The sequence below is a fragment of the Cherax quadricarinatus genome, chromosome 19 (assembly GCF_038502225.1).
Source record: "Cherax quadricarinatus isolate ZL_2023a chromosome 19, ASM3850222v1, whole genome shotgun sequence".
Lineage (NCBI taxonomy): Eukaryota > Metazoa > Arthropoda > Malacostraca > Decapoda > Parastacidae > Cherax > Cherax quadricarinatus.
Window position 1 is genome coordinate 29,569,643 of NC_091310.1, and position 6,000 is coordinate 29,575,642.

Here is a 6,000-nt window from a genome sequence, read left to right on the forward strand (position 1 = left end):
GGTGTATGGTGTAGGAGGTAGGTTACTGAAAGCAGTGAAGAGTTTTTACGAGGATAGGGAGGCTCAAGTTAGAGTATGTAGGAAAGAGGGAAATTATTTCCCAGTAAAAGTAGGCCTTAGACAAGGATGTGTGATGTCACCGTGGTTGTTTAATATATTTATAGATGGGGTTGTAAGAGAAGTAAATGCGAGGGTCTTGGCAAGAGGTGTGGAGTTAAAAGATAAAGAATCACACAAAGTGGGAGTTGTCACAGTTGCTCTTTGCTGATGACACTGTGCTCTTGGGAGATTCTGAAGAGAAGTTGCAGAGATTGGTGGATGAATTTGGTAGGGTGTGCAAAGAAGAAAATTAAAAGTGAATACAGGAAAGAGTAAGGTTATGAGGATAAAAAGATTAGGTGATGAAAGATTGGATATCAGATTGGAGGGAGAGAATATGGAGGAGGTGAATGTATTCAGATATTTGGGAGTGGACGTGTCAGCGGATGGGTCTATGAAAGATGAGGTGAATCATAGAATTGATGAGGGGAAAAGGGTGAGTGGTGCACTTTGGAGTCTGTGGAGACAAAGAACTTTGTCCTTAGAGGCAAAGAGGGGAATGTATGAGAGTATAGTTTTACCAACGCTCTTATATGGGTGTGAAGCATGGGCGATGAATGTTGCAGCGAGGAGAAGGCTGGAGGCAGTGGAGATGTCATGTCTGAGGGCAATGTGTGGTGTGAATATAATGCAGAGAATTCGTAGTTTGGAAGTTAGTAGGAGGTGCGGGATTACCAAAACTGTTGTCCAGAGGGCTGAGGAAGGGTTGTTGAGGTGGTTCGGACATGTAGAGATATTGGAGCGAAACAGAGTGACTTCAAGAGTGTATCAGTCTGTAGTGGAAGGAAGGCGGGGTAGGGGTCGGCCTAGGAAAGGTTGGAGGGAGGGGGTAAAGGAGGTTTTGTGTGCGAGGGGCTTGGACTTCCAGCAGGCATGCGTGAGCGTGTTTGATAGGAGTGAATGGAGACAAATGGTTTTTAATACTTGACGTGCTGTTGGAGTGTGAGCAAAGTAACATTTATGAAGGGGTTCAGGGAAACTGGCAGGCCGGACTTGAGTCCTGGAGATGGGAAGTACAGTGCCTGCACTCTGAAGGAGGGGTGTTAATGTTGCAGTTCAAAAACTGTAGTGTAAAGCACCCTTCTGGCAAGACAGTGATGGAGTGAATGATGGTGAAAGTTTTTCTTTTTCGGGCCACCCTGCCCTGGTGGGAATCGGCCAGTGTGATAATAAAAAATAATAAAAAACATGTATATATAAAATTTGTATGTATAACAATATTTTGTAGTACATTACTGCATAGGATAAATAAGACATAAATTCTTTAAAAGTATTTCTTGGACGCCATGACTATGAACGCCTCTGAAAATTAGATCACAATCATCATTAGTTTTTCTGAAAAAAAATCAACAAATTTTTTAAATATAATTTATGTTGTCAAAATCTCAAAACAAATGTTAGTAAATTAAGAAAAAAGTTTATTAGTTAAATTTGTTTAGTGCAAAGTGACTCACGTTTTGTGACTTAAACTGACAATAAACTAATTCAAATAGCAAAAAAAAAAAAAGAATATAGGAAGAAATGCATTTTTTTCAGAGTAAACTGCCTATAGAAGCACAAAGTCATTATAAATCCTCGTTTAAACTGACCATTATGTAGGCTCTTGAAAAAAAATAATTAAATTCTATGTGTTTACCAATTTTTTTTTTTAATATTCTGGTTATAGTTGTTTTCAAAAGGATTAAACATTATTAAATACAAAGGTTAGAGACAGTGGGTTGAACAACCCCTCTAGCCCAGCAACCTACGTGTTAAACCCCTCTAGCCCAGCAACCTGCGTGTTAAACCCCTCTAGCCCAGCAACCTACGTGTTAAACCCCTCTAGCCCAGCAACCTACGTGTTAAACCCCTCTAGCCCAGCAACCTACGTGTTAAACCCCTCTAGCCCAGCAACCTACGTGTTAAACCCCTCTAGCCCACGAACCTGCGTGTTAAACCCCTCTAGCCCAGCAACCTACGTGTTAAACCCCTCTAGCCCAGTAACCTACGTGTTAAACCCCTCTAGCCCAGCAACCTACGTGTTAAACCCCTCTAGCCCAGCAACCTACGTGTTAAACCCCTCTAGCCCAGTAACCTACGTGTTAAACCCCTCTAGCCCAGCAGCCTACGTGTTAAACCCCTCTAGCCCAGTAACCTACGTGTTAAACCCCTCTAGCCCAGTAACCTACGTGTTAAACCCCTCTAGCCCAGTAACCTACGTGTTAAACCCCTCTAGCCCAGCAGCCTACGTGTTAAACCCCTCTAGCCCAGTAACTTACGTGTTAAATCCCTCTAGCCCAGCAACCTACGTGTTAAACCCCTCTAGCCCAGCAGCCTACGTGTTAAACCCCTCTAGCCCAGCAACCTACGTGTTAAACCCCTCTAGCCCAGTAACCTACGTGTTAAACCCCTCTAGCCCAGCAGCCTACGTGTTAAACCCCTCTAGCCCAGCAACCTACGTGTTAAACCCCTCTAGCCCAGCAGCCTACGTGTTAAACCCCTCTAGCCCAGCAGCCTACGTGTTAAACCCCTCTACCCCAGCAGCCTACGTGTTAATCCCCACTAGCCCAGCAACCTACCTGTTAAACCCCTCTAGCCCAGCAGCCTACGTGGTAAACCCCTCTAGCCCAGCAGCCTACGTGTTAAACCCCTCTAGCCCAGCAGCCTACGTGTTAAACCCCTCTAGCCCAGCAACCTACGTGTTAAACCCCTCTAGCCCAGCAGCCTACGTGTTAAACCCCTCTAGCCCAGCAGCCTACGTGTTAAACCCCTCTAGCCCAGCAGCCTACGTGTTAAACCCCTCTACCCCAGCAGCCTACGTGTTAAGCCCCCCTAGCCCAGCAACCTACATGTTAAACCCCTCTAGCCCAGCAGCCTACGTGTTAAACCCCTCTAGCCCAGCAGCCTACGTGTTAAACCCCTCTAGCCCAGCAGCCTACGTGTTAAACCCCTCTAGCCCAGCAACCTACGTGTTAAACCCCTCTAGCCCAGCAGCCTACGTGTTAAACCCCTCTAGCCCAGCAGCCTACGTGTTAAACCCCTCTAGCCCAGCAGCCTACGTGTTAAACCCCTCTAGCCCAGCAACCTACGTGTTAAACCCCTCTAGCCCAGTAACCTACGTGTTAAACCCCTCTAGCCCAGCAGCCTACGTGTTAAACCCCTCTAGCCCAGCAACCTACGTGTTAAACCCCTCTAGCCCAGCAGCCTACGTGTTAAACCCCTCTAGCCCAGCAACCTACGTGTTAAACCCCTCTAGCCCAGCAGCCTACGTGTTAAACCCCTCTAGCCCAGCAGCCTACGTGTTAAACCCCTCTAGCCCAGCAGCCTACGTGTTAAACCCCCCCTAGCCCAGCAACCTACGTGTTAAACCCCTCTAGCCCAGCAGCCTACGTGTTAAACCCCTCTAGCCCAGCAGCCTACGTGTTAAACCCCCCTAGCTCAGCAACCTACGTGTTAAACCCCTCTAGCCCAGCAGCCTACGTGTTAAACCCCTCTAGCCCAGCAGCCTACGTGCTAAACCCCTCTAGCCCAGCAACCTACGTGTTAAACCCCTCTAGCCCAGCAGCCTACGTGTTAAACCCCTCTAGCCCAGTAACCTACGTGCTAAACCCCTCTAGCCCAGCAACCTACGTGTTAAACCCCTCTAGCCCAGCAACCTACGTGTTAAACCCCTCTAGCCCAGCAGCCTACGTGTTAAACCCCTCTAGCCCAGTAACCTACGTGTTAAACCCCTCTAGCCCAGCAACCTACGTGTTAAACCCCTCTAGCCCAGTAACCTACGTGTTAAACCCCTCTAGCCCAGCAGCCTACGTGTTAAACCCCTCTAGCCCAGCAGCCTACGTGTTAAACCCCTCTAGCCCAGCAGCCTATGTGTTAAACCCGTCTAGCCCAGCAACCTACGTGTTAAACTTCTCTAGCCCAGCAGCCTACGTGTTAAACCCCTCTAGCCCAGCAGCCTACGTGTTAAACCCCTCTAGCCCAGCAGCCTACGTGTTAAACCCGTCTAGCCCAGCAACCTACGTGTTAAACTTCTCTAGCCCAGCAGCCTACGTGTTAAACCCCTCTAGCCCAGCAACCTACATGTTAAACCCCTCTAGCCCAGCAACCTGCGTGTTAAACCCCCCTAGCCCAGCAACCTACGTGTTAAACCCCTCTAGCCCAGAAACTTGCGTGTTAAACTCCTCTAACTCAACAACCTACGTGCTAAAAGAAAGATTAAATTGTAATTAATGTTATGTCATAATCATCCTCATCATAATAATAATGATTATCATTATCATCCCCTCCACCGGCGGGCCAGGCCAGAGCTGCTGGCCAGGCCAGAGCTGCTGGCCAGGCCAGAGCTGCTAGCATGCAATATCAAGCAATTAATTGACTATCAGTTAATGAGAGCTCATTACCAGGACAGGTGAGGAGCAGATAGCCACTTCTCGCACGTTCATATTTTTGGATCTTCTTAATTATACCGTCGTTGCTAGCTCGTTGTTTAATAATTTATTCTATAATTTAGCAGTAATTTGTTTCAATGATAGTTATAGTTCCGTCTGAGATGTACGACCAATACAGATGTGACTTTGGTTTATTAACATAATAATAATAATAATAATAATAATAATAATAATAATAATAATAATAATAATAATATATACAAATGGTCTGTATAAACAACACACACACACACATACACACACTTCAAACTTTAATATGTAAATATAGAACAGTTACGTATATACAATTATTTCAATGTTACTCTCAATACATTACAGATGGCAGTAACCACACTGGAGGGGCACGGACAGGTGTTCACGCGAGGTACACAACGCAGTGCTGGAAGACGTGTGCCACTGCACACTTGCAGTGGCAGGAATTTAGTAATAAAGGAGGTGGAAAATATATTATAAGAAAAAGATGGATGAGTACAGTGAAGGAAAAGATTACATAGAATAATTTATGAAGACACAGGGTAAGATAGAGTGGAAAATTTCGGATAAAAGAATAAAATATATATATACATATATATATATATATATATATATATATATATATATATATATATATATATATATATATATATATACATATATATATATATATAATGAAAACTAGCAATTATAGAGATGGCAACAAAGAAGAAAGTGTTAAAAAATAAGTAAGGATAACATGAGAGAAATATATAGAGTATTGAGAGGTACAGTAAGAGAGATTTCGTGATGAAGGATATTGACGACATATTATGAGTGGCATTGTGTTAAAGTTATCTGTAAGGTCATCAACGTCTTCGGACACAGGTCTATGTAGTGATGTAGGTGGTTTATGGCTCAACTGGTAGCACCTTAAGCTCACATCTGGAGGACTTGGGTTCCATCCTGGCATGACAGGAAACACTGGGCAGGTTTTCTAATACCGCTGTCACTGTTCACCTGGGTGTTAGTCACCTTACACCTGCTGTCACTGTTCACCTAGCAGTAAGTAGGTACCTGGGTGTTAGTCGGGTTGGCCTCTTACATGAAAGGATCCTAATGGATGTGTTTGCATTATTAACTCTTCAGGATAATGATGCAAATAACCACCACTACCCCCAAACCACTACCACCACCACTACCCCAAACAACTACCACTAGCACCACCACTACCTCCAAACCACTACCACTATCACTACCCCTAAACCACTACCACCAACACCGGTAGCACCACCACCACCTCAAGCACCACCACTACCAACAACACAGGTAGCACCACCCCCAAGCACCACCACTACCAACAAAACCAATATCACCACCACAACTCACGCTACGTACTGAGAAAGCAAAATGATAACCAGTGAAAGAAAATGGAAAAAAAAAAAGATAAAGGAAGAGACGATTTACATGTATGAGGAACCTAAACAGCAGAGGTCAGGATAATGACTGCAGTGACGGTAAC

General features: G+C 44.9%; 2 protein-coding genes across 2 annotated transcripts in view; one reads left to right on the forward strand and one right to left on the reverse strand.

The window, feature by feature from the left end:
- LOC128688162 (uncharacterized) overlaps nucleotides 1-5,097 on the forward strand; it is a 68,457-nt gene extending 63,360 nt beyond the window's left edge. Inside the window, exon 5 of the mRNA XM_070086839.1 lies at nucleotides 4,845-5,097. The gene's annotated coding sequence lies outside the window, so the exon portion shown is untranslated. The remainder of the gene's footprint in view (nucleotides 1-4,844) is intronic.
- The window catches only part of LOC138852929 (sorbitol dehydrogenase-like), a 614,649-nt gene that overhangs the window by 336,433 nt on the left and 272,216 nt on the right, over nucleotides 1-6,000 (reverse strand). The window lies entirely within an intron of this gene.